The sequence below is a fragment of the Meriones unguiculatus genome, assembly GCF_030254825.1.
Source record: "Meriones unguiculatus strain TT.TT164.6M chromosome 13 unlocalized genomic scaffold, Bangor_MerUng_6.1 Chr13_unordered_Scaffold_34, whole genome shotgun sequence".
NCBI lineage: Eukaryota > Metazoa > Chordata > Mammalia > Rodentia > Muridae > Meriones > Meriones unguiculatus.
Window position 1 is genome coordinate 7,783,202 of NW_026843646.1, and position 18,464 is coordinate 7,801,665.

Genomic DNA, 18,464 nt, shown 5'->3' on the forward strand with positions numbered 1-18,464 from the left:
TAATGATGTATTACATAATAGTTACAAGTTAATTTTCCAGCATAGGGGCTGCTAAAATAAAGTATCACAAATTTGGGGGCTTACAACAACAGGTGGTTATTCTTGAATAATTTTGGTGCATGGATCTGAAATTTAGGTGTCAGGAAGTAACCTCCTTTGAGGGCTTCTAGGGTAGAATATTCATCTCTTCAAGTTTCTGGTGGTCCCTGGTGTACTGTCATTTTTGGCACCATAATTCTCTTTCTGCCCTCTATTACTGTGGTTTTCTTTGTTGAATCTTTTTTTTTTTTCATAAAAACAATTTCTTTGTTCAGCCTGGTCATACATGTCTATAATACCAGCTTTTTGGGTGGCAGATGCCTGAAGATAGCAAGTTCAAGGCTTTTGTGAGTTACAGAATGAGTTCAAGGCCTGACTGGGCAACTTAATCTCAAAACAAAAAGGAAGAATAGAAAAATGGCTGTGGCCATAGCTCAGTAGTGAAACACCAGTCTAGTGAGGCCCTAGGTTCAATTCTCAGTCCTGGATGTTGGGGAGTATTAGGAATCTTTTTTTTTTGCCTTATTCTTTTTCCTTTGTTCTTTACCTCCCTTCTTCCCTTCCTTTTTCCCCTGCACTAGGAATTTTGTACCTAGAAAACATGTATTTCTTCTTTCTTTCTACTCCCTCCCTTTCCTCCCTCCTTACTCCCCTACCCCACTGAGCTATATTCCCAGCCCTGTTTTTTTTTCTATAGCCAAAGACTGTTAGAATGGCTAACTCTGGTTGTCAGGTTGACTCACCTGAGAGGAAGGAACCTTTACTAAAGAATTGCTTCCATCAGATTGGCATGGTGGTTGGTGGGTACAGAAAATTTTAATTGCTAATTGATGTAGGAGGGCCCAGTCCATTATGGATGTACCATTCCTGCAGGTTGATGGTACCATTCCTACAGGTGGATGGTACCATTCCTGTAGGTGGTCCTGGGCTATATAAAAAAGGTAAATGAGCAAGCCAGTGAGTGTTGCTCCTCCATAGTTTCTGCCTCAGTCTCTTCTTTGAGTTCCTGCCCTGGCTTCCCCTGATGGACTGTATGCCTGAAAAAGCCTTTCCAAAGTTGCTTTGATCAGTGATTATCACAGCAACAGAGAAACAAACCAAGAAAACTGTTGAACCATAGAAAAACAGTGAATAAAGTGACATAAGTAAACAGGTTTTAGTTTCATAAGGTGTACATTCTACCTTTGGAAAGAAAAGCACAGAACTTAATCTAATATTCAGTATTTCAAAAAAAATAGAATATTTTGCTTTGTATTCTGTAAGTAGAATTAAGAGAAATAGGTATCATGTCCACCAGAATTAGCTTTCAGGAAGTAAAACAGTGTGTTTTAGTGTTGAAGTCTAGGGAATGGCTGCTAAAGAGTTTTAGAGCCTTGCTATTCCTTCTCAGCTACAAGTGGTTTTACTGGAAAAGGGGTTAATGCCTTTCATTGCAGACTGGTGGCCTAGTCTTCTTTTTTTCTCTCTTAGCAAGTTGTATCACCTTTTCACTCACATTTGACTGTATCTCTGTGTAGACTTGGATTTTGACTGACCCATTCTGCTCAGCCCTTAAATTCTTATGTTTTTGTGGTTAAAATCTTTCCTTAACTGCTTTCCATTCCTTACCTTCTTCCATTCTTTCCTTTGGTTCTGAGATGGCTCTGTTGCCTTAATAAGGGTGTGCTGTGCCATTGAGCTCTGCTCACTCTGCTTTTCTACTTACTTTCAATTCAACTGTGTGGTCTGTTAGGCATTCCTGGTGTATATTCCTGGTATATATTATATGTATAATTCTTTTCTGTCTTATTGAAAGAGTATGTTTTTGCAAAATCTTAAGTGTGCTGTCTATCTCTTTAGAGCTTGTCACAGTAAATTTGTTTCTAAGGACCAGTACAGGCATTTCCTGGTTTAATAACAGGAAACTCCAGTCCTCTAAATTTGACAGTGTAAGGAAATCCCCTGCTTGGGAAAGGTTGGCTTGACCTCAGGGCTTCAGTTCTATTTATTCAGTGCTCTCTTAGAATAATACATTTCTTTACTATTTTGGCCCAGGTCTCCCTGAACCAAATAACCTTCTCTTTATTTTCTGAGAAGTGCTGAAGCAAGGCTGGAACACTGAAGTAAGATTTTCTAAATGGTGAAAATGTATATGTGATGAAGCCAGAGAATAACTTTTTTTTAAATTTATTTTTATTTTCATGTGCACTGGTGTTTTGCCTGTATGTATGTCTGTGTGATGGTGTTAGATCTAGGAGTCACAGACAGTTGCAAGCTGCCATGTAGGTGCTGGGAGTTGAACCTGGGTCCACCTGGAAGAGAAGCCAGTGCTTTTAACCTCTGAGCCATCCCTCCATCCCCAAGAGAATAACTTTTAAGTCAGTTTCACAGTTTGTTAGGTATTGCTTACTCCTTTCCAGGATGTGGTCTCTTAAAGGGATATTATCTTACTTATTTTATTGTCTGCTACTACATGATATAAGTCATGTTTCAACATGTCTGACAGTATCTACACACTACAAAAGGGCCAGCAGATAATTCCATTATTGTCAGGTTTCTCTAAGGTTCCTTTCCTGTATTTCATATTCTGGCCAAAGATCAGTTTGATTTTTGGATGACTGATGGTGGAAATATGTCTGAGGAGATATTTCATTCCCTACTCTTTGTTTTGTGGAAGTACTTGGGATTGGACCCAGGGCCTCTGTATATCAGGCAAGAGTGTTGTCACTGGGCTGTAGCTCCAGATCCCTTTCTCTACTCTTAACAGCACAAACTGGGCTATAACAAAATTATCACAAGAAGGGATTTATAAACAGTGGAATAGGATGGGTCATCTTTTGTTTTGTACCTGTTTGCCACCCATTGTCCCAACTTTGAGAAAACCTTGATGTTATCTGGAAACATTCTCACAGCTTTCATGAACAGATCATAGTTCAGCTAAACAAGCATCATAGTTTCTATTTTTAAGGGAAAAGTAATCTTTATAAAATAATGAATTTACATTTTAATTGATGTAATATTTCTTCTTTTGATTTTAATCTGAAAAAATAATGATTATTCTATACGCATTAAGTTAGTTGATAAAGATTTTAAAAAATTGAGTCTAGATGCACCTAGATTAAAGGCTGATTATAGATAGCCCTTATATTATAGATAGTATAGATAAGTTGCAATTTTGAAACTTTGGAAAATTGACCTATCCTTTCACTTTTACTCCCTTGAATTACAGGCTTGAATATTCCATTAATGACAGGTAACATCAAGGTTTTTATCATCAAGGTTTTCTCATATATATATATGTATATATATATTCAAGCCTGTAATATATATATATATATATATATATATATATATATATTGTTTCCTGTTTAATCCACCCTTTCCCCTAGCATGCTCCCACCACCACCAGTACAGCGATGTTACAGGAATATTTTTCACATTTCTTAAGTACTGGTGGTTTTCTATCTGTGGACCAGATAGAAAAAGTAGAGTTGAACTGTTTGGTTGGATAGTAGGAATATTTTCCAGTTCATGAGATGTTTCTTGACCATTTTACAACAACAAGAAATGTTCATGTACCCACCAGGAAATCTGAAAGTTGCCTCTTTCTGTCCCACACCCTAGCCAGGAAGAAGTGTTTCTCTCCTCCCATAGAGAAGCATGCTGAGTATAAACGGTAAGCTCATTGATGCTCAGGTTATTTGCAGATTAATAATGGCCAGCCTTATATATATATATATATATATATATATATATATATATATATATCTTGTAATGATTAAACAGAATAGTTGGTCATCAAAGTATTTAATTCAAAGGCCAAAACAAAGAAATCTTTTATTCTTTTAGTACATAGATTCATTGTAGTAACTATTTAAATGTATAATTCTGTACTTGATCGTATCCAAAAAACTGAGAAACATTGTTACATATATAATTCTAATGAAATCAAATGATAAAATCACTCTGTACTTGTGGTGATGAGGTTTGAAACTATTGAAGACATTGTTAAAGGACTCAAAGAAATTGTATGAGTAGTTGATAATGGTTGATAAGTAAGCCTCAACCTGGGGCCTTACTCTCCTTCTAAGGAGTCAAGATTACACACTCTGCTTTTCCTAGAATTCCTGCCTTGTTGTTCTTTTATTGCCATGGCTAGCTTAGTGGAGATAAAGTGGTATACATTATACTTGCTGACTCTAAGAAGATCCTGAGTTTTTATATGCATTCTTATATATGTTCATTCACAGATATGTTTTGTATTTATTTGCATGTACATTGATGTGTATTGTTACTTTACTTTTTATGAAACAAGGTCATAGTATCTTTCCCTTTATGCACCCTGTACTAATTGAATATTTGATACTTTTGATATAATATATGTTACACAATAGCATTAAGGTTTATGGAAGTGTCTGATTATCATTTAAAATATATAAAGTTTATGTCTAGGGAGGTTGAAAGTGTGGGTTGAATCCATGTGGTCTAAACTTGATTTCTAGTTTTGCCTCTGAATACTTCTGAACTTAGACAGGTTAGCATATTTGTTCTGTTAATGCATTTATAAAACAGAGTAATAGTGGCTAGCAATATTTACCTCCTAGACTTATTGCAAAGATTGAGTTAATTTCTATAAGTGCTTAAAAGCATATATGGATCACAATTACTGTATAAGCTTTAATTCACAGAAGTGGAACTGCGGGGCCACATAATAAATGTTTCACATGGAAATCTATAAAGTTTATGCCTAGCATTGTTGGTTTAGGGAGCATGTACTTTGGCCTCAGATAAACTATCAATACTTATTATTTAGTACTATTCTCTGAGCACAACAGACACTATTTTTATCAGAACAGTTGTGACTATATAGAAACCCCTAAGATTAGGCTCAATAACAGTTGAGGTTCTCTCATAGGATGTAGAGAGAACTGGTATTGAGGGTTATTGTAGGTCTTCGATCTACTTGAACTTTACTTTTGTGTAGGGTGATATACGGGTTTATTTGCATTTTCTACCTGTAGACATCTCGTTAGACCAACACCATTTGTTGAAGATGGTGTCTTTTTTTTTTTTTCATTGTATGGTTTAGGCTTGATGGTCAAAAAAATCAAGTATCTGTAGGTGTGTGGGTTCATTTCTGGGTCTTTAATTTGATTCCATTGAGCCTTTAGTCTGTTTCTATGCCAGTACTAAGCTATTTTTATTACTGTTGTTCTATAATACAGCTTCACATCAGGGATGGAGATACCTCCAGAAGATATTTTATGGTACAGGGTGGTTTTAGATATTCTGTTTTGTTGTTGTTGTTCTTTCATATGAAACTGATAATTTTTCTTTCAAGGTCTTTAAAGAACTCTCTTGGTATTTGATTGGAATTGCATTGAATCTGTAGATTGCTTTTAACAGGATGGCCAGTTTCACTGTTAATCTTACTGATATTAGCATGGGAGATGTTTCCAACCTTCTGATTTCTTCTTTAATTTCTTTCTTTATCAGAGACTTGAAGATTTTTCATAGAGATCTTTCACTTGTGTGGTTAGAGTTTTACCAAGGTACTCTATGTTATTTATGGCTATTGTGAAGGGTGGTATTTCCAAAATTTTTTTATCAGCCAGTTTGTCTCTTGTATACAGGAAGCCTTCAGATTTTTTGAGTTAATTTTATATACAGCCACTTGCCTCAAAGTGTTTATCAGTTGAAAAAGTTCTCTGGTAGAATTTTAGGGTTTCTAGTGCATACCATCATATCATCTGGGAATAGTGATAGTTTAACTTGTTCCTTTCTGATTTGCATTGCCTTGATTTACTTTAGTTGTCTTATTGCTCTAACTAGGACTACAAGTACTATGTTGAAGAGATAGTGGAAGAATGGGCAGGCTTGCGTTGTCCCTGATTTCAGTGGGATTCCATTTAGTTTGGATGTTGGCTATAGGCTTGCTGTATATTGCTTTTACTATCTTTTGTGCCTAGTATCACTGATCTCTCCAAAACTTTAAACATAAAGGGGTGTTGGATTTTGTCAAATGCATTTTCAGAATCTATGGAGATGATAGTGTTTTTACTTATTTTTTTTTCTTTCAGTTTGTTTGTTTGTATGGTTGATTACATTGATGGATTTCTGTATATTGAACCACCCCTGCATGCATGTGATGATCCCTACTTGGTCATGATGGATGATATCTTTCATATGTTCTTGAATTCCATTTGTATTTTGTTGAATATTCTTTCATCAATGTTCTTAAGCAAGATTGATCTAAAGTACTCTTTCTTTTTAGGGTTTTTGTGTGATTTAGGTATCAGGGTGACTGTGACCTAAGCAAATAAGGTTGGTAGTGTCTCTGTTTTGAAAAGTCTGGTTTGATTCTGATAGATCTGCATTTATATGTTTCTTGGCATTTTCCCCTTGCCACTTATAAGTCTGTCTTTGTTCTTTAGATTTAGTGTTTTGATTATTATATGGCAAGAGGAATTTCTTTTCTGGTCTAGTCAGTTTTGTGTTCTGTAGGCCTCTTTTATGTTTAAGGACATCTCTTTCTTAAAGTTGGAGATTTTTTTTCCTATAATTTTCTTGAAAATATTTTCTGGGCTTTGGAGCCTGGAATTTTCTTTTTCATCTATTTGTATTATTCTTAAATTTCTTCCTTTCATGGTGTTCTTGATTACCTGGGTGTTTTTGAAAAGAATTTTTCTGATATTATGTTTCTTTGAGAGATGTGTCGATTTCTGTAATTGTATCTTCAGCATCTGAGATTCTCTTCTCTATCTCTTGTATTCTGTTGGTGATGCTTACCTTCTTAGTTCCTGATTTCTTCACTAAGTTCTTCAACTTCAGGGTATTCTGTTTGTATTTTCTTTATTGATTCTAATTTCATTTTCTTGTCTTGCACCATTTCCTTTATCTCAATATGGATTCCTGGGTGGCCAACATGGCCTCCATTTTTTCCTTTCCTTTTTATGTGCCTTGAATCAGTGCATCATTACAGATTTCATATAATTTTCCTGTGTTCCTTCTGCAATAGAACATCCGTGGAATTTCAGAGATTCTGGTACACCATGATGTTATGGTTTTTGTTTCCTGTGTTCTTAGGCTGGCCTCTAACCATCTGGTTGTATCTAGGCTTGACTGTTTAAGTATATGTATTAATGCAATTACACACTTTGGAAGAGTCAAAAATTATTAGTATCATCAAAATACAATCATTTTAAAGACAGGCATTCTAACTTTATATGATTTTTCCATGATTATTAAGTATTCAATATATACATATTTTATTATGAAATTGACAGAGTATCTCTTCAGTCAAAATTCTTTGTGTCTCTAGGATTAATATATAAAATTTACTATATATTAATAAACAGGTATAGTCCTCTCCACTCTTCAAAGCTTTCTGATTTCTCTGTGCATGAAGCTTTCTGACTGTACCCGAGTAAAGCACATTCATCTTTAAAATATGCTGTATTTTTCGCATGTGTTAGACTCTAAGGTTCACAGCCTTAATGATTTTGCATTCTGCCTTTTTTCACGTGGACTTTTAATAGGTTAAAAGTTTTAGGAACTGATAATCTTTGGAGAAGAATATAAATTTCACGATGCTTTTTTTACATTACAATTTTTTAAATATTCTTTTTATTATTATCATTTAGTACAATTTATTCAAATTGTATCATGGCTGTGATCCCCTCTCTCATCTCTTTCCAATCCCACCCTCCTTCCATCTTCTCCCCCTATGCCTCTCCCCTACTCCACAGATGGGAAGGTCCTTCTCACCTTCTGTTTGACCCTATCCTAGCACTATATTTTATACAAGTATTCCTCCTATTGTTGCACACATATTGTTACAGTTTTCTACCTTCTATCTTACAGCAATCATTTGTCTATCATCTATATCATATATCTAGTACACCCATATATACACAGACACATGGTTTGAAAATCTGTTATTTCTTCCAAACACACATGGTTCAAAAATTGTTCAAAACAAAGTTTTAAAGTCAAAGGTAATCCTATTTTAAAAATGGGATAAACAGAAAATTATTTGTAGGAGAATATAGAATGGCAGAGAAACACTTAAAGAAATGCTCAACAGCCCTAGTCATCAGGAAGATGCAAACCAAAGTGACCCTGAGATTTTCCCTTATACCCATCAGAGTGGCTAAGATAAAAAACTCAAGTGACAATACATGCTTGTGGTCACCCTCAGTTACAGACTGAGCTTGAGGGCAGCCAAGCTATTTGAGATCCTGTCTCAGAAAGGAAGGAAGGAAGGAAGGAAGGAAGGAAGGAAGGAAGGAAAGAAAGAAAGAAAGAAAGAAAGAAAGAAAGGAAGAAAAAAAGAAAGGAGGAAAGAAGGAAAGGAAGCAGGTAAATTAGTGCTCAATGATGAACAGAGCAAGTAGCAAAAGAGGATGTACTCGGCTATAGGCTTAGCAGGAGCTGCAACAGGTCACTGGGCACAGCATCCTGGCTGGCACAGTGTGGGATCTTAGGCAGATTCAGTAGTACCCAGTGCAGGGTGAGCACATGGTGTGTCCACTGCTCTATCTATCTTTCAGTCTGTCCTTCTGAATTTTTGAGTAGATTTATTTTATTTATCTTTGGGTGTGGGGGTATGCATGCCTGGCAAAGAACAGAAGAGGGTAAGAGATACCCAAGAGCTAAAGGTGATTGTGAGCCACCTGATAAAGGTGCTGGGAGTCCATCCCAGTCCTCTGCAAGAGCAGCAGGTGTCTTAACCACTGAGCCATCTTCAGGCCAGTTCTCTGGCTTTTGGTGGGACAAGAAGTTGGAAACAAACATGAAGCCCAGTGTGATCTGGAGCTCACATCCTCCCTCAGCTTCCTGTCCTGGAATTACAAGCCTGTGCCTTCATGCCTACCAGCCTCTTTCTGAAACCTGGATGGTTTCAGGCCCTCATTTTGTGTCCTAGGACACTGACGAGAGATAACAGTTAACCTGACTTTAACCACATGTCCCTGAGGCCGTACAGACAGAGTGTTTCTCCAGGGTGTGTTCTTTTGTTTTCAGAGACTACTCTGAAATGCATACATTTAAATACATTCATAAGATTTCTCTCTAGTGTGAATTCTTTTATGTACTACCAGATGACTGTTCTGTGCAAAGGCTTTACCACATTGGTTACATTCATAAGGTTTCTTTCCAGTGTGTGTTCTTTTATGTGTTAGGAGACTACCCTTATGTGCAAAGGCTTTACCACATTGGTTACATTCATAAGGTTTCTCACCAGGGTGTGTCCTTTTATGTATTAGGAGGGCACTGTTATTTGCAAAGGCTTTACCACATTCGTGACATTCATAAGGTTTCTCTCCAGTATGTGTTCTTTAATGTAGTAATAGAGTACAATTATTTGCATAGGCTTTACCACAATGGTTACATTCATAAGGTTTCTCTCCAGTGTGAGTTCTTTTATGTATCAGCAGAGTACTGTACCGTGCAAAGGCTTTACCACAATGAGTACATTCATGAGATTTCTCTCCAGTATGGGTTCTTTTATGTTTTAGGATCCAACTCTTGTTTGCAAAGGCTTCATCACATTGATTACATTTGTGGGATTTCTGTCCAACATGAATTCTTTCATACATTTTAAGATCACTATTATATGCACAGTGTTTACCATATTGGTTAAATTCATAGAGCTCCTCACCAGTATGCATTCTTTTATATGTATGGTGATGTGCAAAGGCTTCAGCACATTGAATATCTTCAGAGGGTTTCTCTCCACTATGACTGTTTTCATACCTGCAAAAATAATTGCCATATAAGAAAGCTTTACCACACTTATTACACTGATCAATCTTTTTCTCCATGTCAATTAATTTTTCAATTTGGTGTAAAGGTATGGAGGAATTGAGGTTTCATCACTTTTTACATTCACGGTGTTCTCCTTTACTATGGGTTGTTTTGCATATTTGCAAATACCTGTAAAAATATTTGCTGCCTGGCTTACATTTATATTAGATTTATCTTCTAGAAGATGGTTCAGCACATATTTATAAAAAACTACAAGATCTCAGAGCTAAAACACACTGACTGGCTTCATAATTTACCCATACTATGTGCTGTGCTAAATTTGCAAAGATAACTGGGACAAAGAGAAGAATTTCCACATTCTTAAAACTTGTATTTTCTGCAGTACGAGTTTCTAAGTATTCCTAATGAGGTTGAATAACCAATTAATTGATGTTGGGGTATATTGTGTGTAAGTGTGTCAGTATATGTGAATGACGATTCCTGAGCCAGTACAGAGAGCTAAGTTCTGGTCAGATCTTAGTACTGTTCTTTCTATGGCCCATCATCTGTCATATATTTTGCAAATATTTCACCGTTTTTACTTGTCTATTGGAAATATTACAGAGCTAACAACTGATAGCAGGGCACAAAATGGGGGGCAGAACTTCTGAGAGAGGTTTGCTAGAAAGAAGAGAGCAAAAAACAGGCGATTCACAGCAAGACACTGAGGTTAACATAGACATGAACTGAAACAAAGAGGTAGAGTTGGCCTTGTAGCAGGACACCATGCTAGGTTTTTTTTTTTGATAAGGGAGATAGAGGGTTTGTGATCTGCCCAACTAAATTGCCTAAGCTTTATTGAAATACCTCTGTGTCATTATTTGTACTGCTGGCAGGTATGAATGTCTCATATAAAGCATAACAGGTATAACTGTTTAAAAATCTACTCAAAATGGGGACTATTATATCTTTTAGTTGTTCTAGGAGGTACATTGCTTCTTTCAATAGCCACATGCTAACATGATTTGTATTTAATGTTATCTATGATATACCTATTAAAAGAAGAATAATAAATGACATGGTTTCATGTTGCATTCACACATTTGATTTCTGTTCATCATACACATGTGCTATAGGGATTATGGTTTTTCACAACATTCTTGACTCTATAAAATTGCCCTAATCAAAAAACTTAGCAATATTACTACAAGTATATGAGTAACCCTAGCTTTAGTATGGACTATTTGCTGAGTATGTTTTGGACATACTTTCATCACCTATTTTCTGAATACCTTTTGCAATAACTGAGTTGTAAGAGACTAAACAAACTGCAGTTCTACTGCGTAGCTCTAATGCGGGTATGATTTAAATGGATCTTGGGTAAGGTATAGTTTCCTTATGTTCTTTCTTAGAGGGGTGCCTTGAAAACACACATCAAATACCTAACATGAATGTACTTAGTTTGGCAACAAGATAATAATCATCAATATATACATTTAAAGCAGTTCATTTACACTGTTCTTTTTCTTTCAAACTTCTAGGACATATTAAAATTTTCTCAAAACCATATCCAAATCAGTTTACACATGAAAATTACCTTGCGTATCTTCTAGAACTTTGACAATGGTCTTCAATATTCTGATCTTCCCAATTGTAGCCTAAGAAAGTACCAGAAAATGTATTATTTATTATTGAAAATAAGGCAAAATTTAGGTCATGATCTATGGTCAATCAAAGAAACATTTACCTCATTCTTCCTCATCGTCAAGAGAAATTATAGAAGTGCATCAATAATGAATAAGGAGTTTCCCCCATATTTTAATAAGCAAAGAAAATTCACTGCCATACCTATAGCAGTGAGGTTCCTGTAGGTCTCCAGCATCACATCTTTGTAGAGATTCCTCTGGGAAGAATCCAGCAGAGCCCACTCTTCTTGAGTAAAGTTCACATGCACATGATTGTATGTCAAAGCAGTCTAAAATAGTGACACAAGTGCACAATAGAAAGCATTAAACTGACAACACTGGAAATGTATACTTCATTTACAACATAGTCACATAACTCTGTTTTTTCCCACTTATTTTCTGACACGCAAGTGCTGATATATTCACCAACTCCTTTTAGAAGGAAACTGAAAAGTGAGATTTACCTCTCTAATTTCTTCATCCCTTAATTAGGATGTAGACTTGCAGGAGAAATGCCAATAAACAGACATGAAGAAAGCGAGAGAATAAAGTGATGATAAACAGTAATGAGCCTACATCAGAGACATGGTATAAACAAGTCCTAACTATAATAACAAAAGGTAAGCTGGGTGTATTTTCTCATGCCTTTTATTCCTGAAACACTCAAGAGAGTGTCACAGGTGTATCACATAGAATTGCATGCTAGACTGGTCTAAGCAATAAGTTCCAGGACAGTCAGGGGTATATAATAAGAATGAAAATTCTGCAAAATTTAATCAATCAAACAAAAAAAGATAGAGCTCTTTCTCAAGTTTTTACAAAGATTTATACATTCTCTCCAGTTTTGTATACATGTCTAGAAACCTGAAATGCCTCATTTTAAACTGTAACATTCATTCAATATTTCTAAAATGAAACATATGTTTGAACAATTACAAAGAGACAGATGAAAATATGAGCAATGTAAATGTTGATCACAGAGAGGCAACATAAGGGGCTGGAGCTATGGCTTAGTGGTTAGGAACACTGTGTGTTCTTTCAGAGGACCCAGGTTCAATAACTAGCACCCACATGACAGCTCATAGCTCTCTGAAACACCAATTCAATCAATCTGACACCCTTACACCAATGCATACGAAGTTGAGTTAAATTATTAGAAATAAATAAATAAATGTTAGTTCCTTTTCTTGTGGAGTTGGTGGTGTTACTGTGATTCGTTGCTTGTTTTCTTTTTTTTTCGTTGTGAAGTTATCTGTATCCTCTGTTTTCTTGAAGTCCTAGCTAGAGCAATAAGACACCTGATTCTCCAGCTGTACGACAGAGCAATAGTAATAAAAACTGCATGGTACTGACATAGAATGGTGGATCAATGGAACCAAATGGAAGATGCATAAATAAATCTACACACCTACAGATACTTGATTTTTGATAAAGAAGCCAAAATAATACAATGGAAAGAGGACAACATCTTCAACAAATGGTGGCAGTCTAACTGGATGTCTACATGTAGAAAAATGCAAATAAATCCATATTTATCACCCTGCACAAAACTAAAGCCCAAGTGGATCAACGATTCAACATAAAAACAGACACACTAAATTGATTAGAAGAAAAAGTGGGGAAGAGCCTAGAACTCATTGGCACAGGAGAGTACTTCCTGAACAGAACACCAACAGCACAGGCTCTAAGATCAACAATCAATAAATGGGCTCTTATGAAACTGAAAATGTTCTGTAAAGCAAAGAACACAGTATTCAGAACAAAATGACAGCCTTCAGACTGGGAAAGGATCTTCACCACCTCTATATCTGGATGGGGAACAGAGCTAAACAGAGAATTCTCGACAGAGGAATATCGAATGGCAGAAAAACACTTAAAGAAATGCTCATCCTCATTAGCCATCAGGGAAATGCAAATCAAAACGACCCTGAGATAACACCTTACACCCATCAGAATGGCCAAGATGAAAAACTCAAGCGATAACACATGCTGGAGAGGTTGTGGAGAAAGGGGAACCCTGCTCCACTGCTGGTGGGAATGTAAACTGGTACAACCACTCTGGAAAGCTATCTGGCACTTTCTAAGACAAATAGGAATAGTGCTTCCTCCAGACCCAGCTATACCACTGCTAGGTATATACCCAAAGTTTGTTCAAGTACACAAAAAGGACACTTGCTCAACCATGTTTATAGCAGCTCTATTTGTAATAGCCAGAACCTGGAAACAACCCAGATGTCCATCAACGGTGGAATGGGTACAGAAATTGTGGTATTTTTATACAATGGAATACTACTCAGCAATCAAAAAGGAGGAAATCATGAAATTTGCAGGCAAATGGTGGGATCTAGAAAAGATCATTCTGAGTGAAATATCCCAGAAGGAGAAAGACAAACATGGGATATACTCACTTATATAGACCTATAAGATATGATAAACATAATGAAATCTATACACCTAAAAAAGATAATCAATTGAGCGGACATGGGGTAAGATGATCAATCCTCATTTAGAAAGACAGATGGGATGTGCATTGAACGTATGACAGGAGTCTACTGAGCGCATCTGAAAGACTCTAACTAGCAGTGTTTTCAAAGCAAAGACTCATGACCAAACCTTTGGCAGAGTACAGGGAATCATAAGAAAGAAGGGGAGTTAGTCTGATGGGGAAAGGATAGGAGCTCCACAAGGACCAAATATATCTGGGCACAGGGTCTTTTCTGAGACTGACATTCAACCAAGGACCATGTATGGATATAACCTAGAACCTCCACTCAGATGTAGCCTGTGGTAGCTCAGTAACCAATTGGTTTCCCAAAGTGAGGGGAACAGGGACTATTTCTAACAGGAACTCGATGACTGGCTCTTTGGTCTCCCCACCCCCGAAGGGAGGAGCAGTCCTGTTAGGCCACAGAGGAGGGCTTTGCAGCCAGTCCTGAAGATACCTGATAAAACAGGATCAGATGAATGGGGAGGAGGTCCCCCCATCAGTGGACTTGGAAAGGGGCACGGTGGAGATGAGGGAGGGAGGGAGGGAGGGACTGGGAGGGAATGAGGGATCGGGACACGGCTGGGATACAGAGTTAATAAAATGTAACTGATAAAAAAAATAAAATAAAAAAATGGGGTATATAGCTAAAGAGAGAATTCTCTGTAAAGTAATATAGAATGGCAGAGAAACACTTAAAGAAATGCTTAACAGCCATAGTCATCAGAAAGATGCAAATCTAAATGACCCTGAGATTTCACCTTACACCCATCAGAATAGGTAAGATAAAAACTCAGGTGACAATACTGACAACACATGCTGGAGAGGATGCAGAGAAAGGCAAACCTTCCTGTATTGCTGGTGGGAATGTAAACGTGTACTACCACTTTGGAAATCAATCTGCACTTTCTCAGACAATTAGAAATAGCGCTAACTCAAGATCCAGCTATACCACTCCTAGGCATGTAACCAAAATATGCTCAAGTACACACCAAGGAAATTTGTTCAACCATGTTCATAGCAGCTTCATTTGTAATAGCCAGACCCTGGAAACAACTCAGATGTCCCCTAATGGAAGAATGATACAGAAATTATGGCACATTTACACAATGGAATACTACTCGGCAATTAAAAACAAGGAAATTTGAAATTTGCAGGCGAATTGTGGGATCTAGTAAAGATCATCCTGAATGAAGTATCCCAGAAGCAGAATGACACATACAGTATATGCTCATTCATAAGTGGATACTAGAAATAAAATATAGGATAAACATACTACAACCTGTATAACTAAAGCTAAGTAAAAAGGAGGACCCTGGGTAAGATGATCAATTCTCACTCAGAAAGAAAAATGAGATGGACATTGGAAGAAGGAGAAAACAGGAAACAGGATCATAGCCTATCACAGAGGGCCTCTGAAAGACTCTTAACCAAATTTTGGGCAGAGTGCAGGGAATCCTATGAAAGAGGGGGGAGATAGTAGAACCTGGAGAGGACACGTGCTCCACAAGAAGAGCAACAGATCCAAAATATCTGGGCATAGGGGTCTTTTCTGAGACTGAATACTCCAACCAAGGACCATTCATGGATATAACCTAGAACCTCTACCCAGATATAGCCCATGACAGCTCAGTATCCAAGTGGGTTCCGTAATATCCAAGACGAATAGGGACTGTCTCTGAGATGAAGTCAGTGTTGGGCTCTTTAACCACACCAACCTCAGGGGGAGCAGCCTTGCCAGGTCACAGAGGAGGACAATGCAGCCAGTCCTGATGAGACCTGATAAGCTAGGGTCAGATAGAAATTCACTTCCCTATCAGTGGACTTGGAGAAGGGAATGGGAGAAGAGGAGGGAGTGAGGGTGGTATTGGGAGAGAATGAAGGAGGGGGCTACAGCTGGGATACAAAGTGAATAAACTGTAATTAATATAAAAAATCAAAATTTAAATAATAAATAAATAAATAAATAGAATAAGCAACATAGGGCATGAGAGATGGCTCAGCAGTGAACAGGTCTTGTTGGTCTTGCAAATATTTGGGCCTGATTGCCAGTACTTACATAGGTGGGGATCAGAAACCATGCTGTAGGTGGGTTATAGGTGACAGAGTGCACAAAGAAACCTGGTAATCAAACTCTAGAGACAAGAATGAAAGCTGCAGGTCTAACTTTATTATCTAGTATAACTGCCTTTAAATGACTGAAAGCCCAATCACACCATTCCACGCTAGCTTCAATTAACATTAATAATCAGTTTGGTACAACTGTAAGAAAATATGAGAGTTGTGGGGTGGCAAGGTCCACTCCACAACTTAGGAGATTTCCATAAAGAAGGGAAAAGCAGCACCATCCTAGCCTTGGATCCCTCTGAGATTTCACTAGTGAGCCAGGAGTCCCTAGTAGATCAACAATTATGTGCATTAAGTTCCTGAAGCTTCACTCACTATTCCCTATGGGCCTCCTAAAGGCTTACCTTGATATAGCCCTCCCACAGGAGCTCACAACTATCTTTATTCCAAGTTCATGAGTTCTGAGGCCATCTTCTGATTACTGTGAGGAACAGGCACACATGAGGTATTTATTCATATGTGTGTGTGTGTGTGTGTGCGCGCAAAATAGTCTTATTCATTCAAAAAATTTCAGAACAAGCATAAAAAGTACTGCAATCATACAATTCAAAAAGTTCAAGCAATATTAATATCATAAAGAAGATCAATACAAGAGCATATGTTTGACATGTACGATACCTACATTCCAGGCCTATCACGTAATAACACGACAATGAAAAAGAAGGCCAGGGACCTTATATATGTGAGACCACAACTAATCCCAGCACTCTAGAGACACTTTAAAGTAGATTTATACATTGAGGCCTGCCTGGTCTACATACCTACTTACAGAACAGACAGGACTACTAAAAGAAACTTTGACTTCAAAAACAAACAAGCAAACACCACAAAATAAAATTAAATAAAACAAAACAAGGCCTATATACCCTAAGAAAAAAGAAGCAGTCATTAAAAGTATCCCAAACAAAATAAAAAGCTCTGAACCAGAGGGTTTTGACACAGAATTCTACCACACTTTCAAAGAAAAACTAATACATATACTCCTTAAACTATTCCACAAAATACAAGCAGAAGGAACATTGCTAAAATCATTCTATTGGATCACAGTCACCCTGATAACTATATAACATAAAGACACAACAGAAAAATAATTTCAGACCAATCTCCCTTGTGAAAATGATGTAAAAATACTCAATATAATATTCACAAACTGAATCCAAAAGCACATCAATAATGTCACCCACCAAGAAGAAGTAGCCTTCATCTCAGTGATGCTGAAGAAACTGAAGATGGCAGGGGTGGCTCCATTTTGTTTCTCAGACTCTATCTTAAGTTGACTGACCTTGGAGTGACTTCACCCCCACCTTTTGGTTCTGAGAAGGGCCACATAGCCCTCTAACCTGCAGGTTGTCATAAACGTCACACAAAGTGTTAATGATGGATCCTCAGTGTCAGGTGTCATAAGTGCCAAAGAATGTGATAATAGGTCCTCCACTCTACCCAGCAGGCATTGGTCAGATATCTGTCAGTTTGTCCAGATGGCTTGGAACAATTTGCCTAAAGAACATCTCGATCGCTGAACCCTACCCACCCAAAAATTTCCCTTGCCTGTCACTGCAAGGCTTGGAATTCCCTGCTCACTGTTCTTCCCTTTAAAAACTTTGCCTCCCTGAGACTCGGGGCCTCACTTTCTAACCTGCTGCATCAGGGGAGACTGGTGGCCTGAACTTAAGCTTGAATAAAGATCCTCATGTGATTTGCAACCGACTTGACTCCTAGTGGTCTTTTGGGGTCTCTCGAATTGGGCACAACAATGCAGGGATTGTTTAACATATGAAAATCCATCAATTTATTCCACCTTATAAACAAATTGATAGTGAAAAAACACATGATCATCTCATTAGATGGTGAAAAGGCCTTGAAGAAAATCCAACATCCCATTCATGTTAAAAGATTTATAGTGATCAGGGACACAGGGTTCAAACCTAAACATAATAAAGGCAGCAAAGCAATTCCACCAAATTCCTTGACAGAACAATAAGACAATGGAACATGATCAATGAGATAGAGATTGGAAAGGAAGAAGTAAAAGTATCACTATATAATGATGATATATTAGTATACATAAGTAAATCTATAAATTCTACAAGAGAACTCCTACAGTTGAGAAAAACTTTCCACAAAGCAGCTCAGAACAAAATTTACTAAAAAAAAAATCAATAACCTTTCTATATACAAAAATTAAATGGGAATAGAATGAAATTAGGAAAACAACATCCTGAACAATAGCCCCAAACAATATTAAATATTTTGGTATATCTCCAACCAAGCAAGTGAAGGCCTGTATCACTAGAACTTCAAATCCCTGAAGAAAGAAATTGAAGACGGTATCAAAAGATGGTAAGATCTTCCAAACTCATGGATCATACATTGTAAAAAGTTGCCATATTACCAAATACAAT

The 18,464-nt window shown here is 37.1% G+C and overlaps 1 pseudogene; it reads right to left on the reverse strand.

Moving 5' to 3' along the window:
- Positions 1-18,464, reverse strand: part of LOC132650913 (zinc finger protein 431-like) — a 66,815-nt pseudogene that overhangs the window by 34,770 nt on the left and 13,581 nt on the right.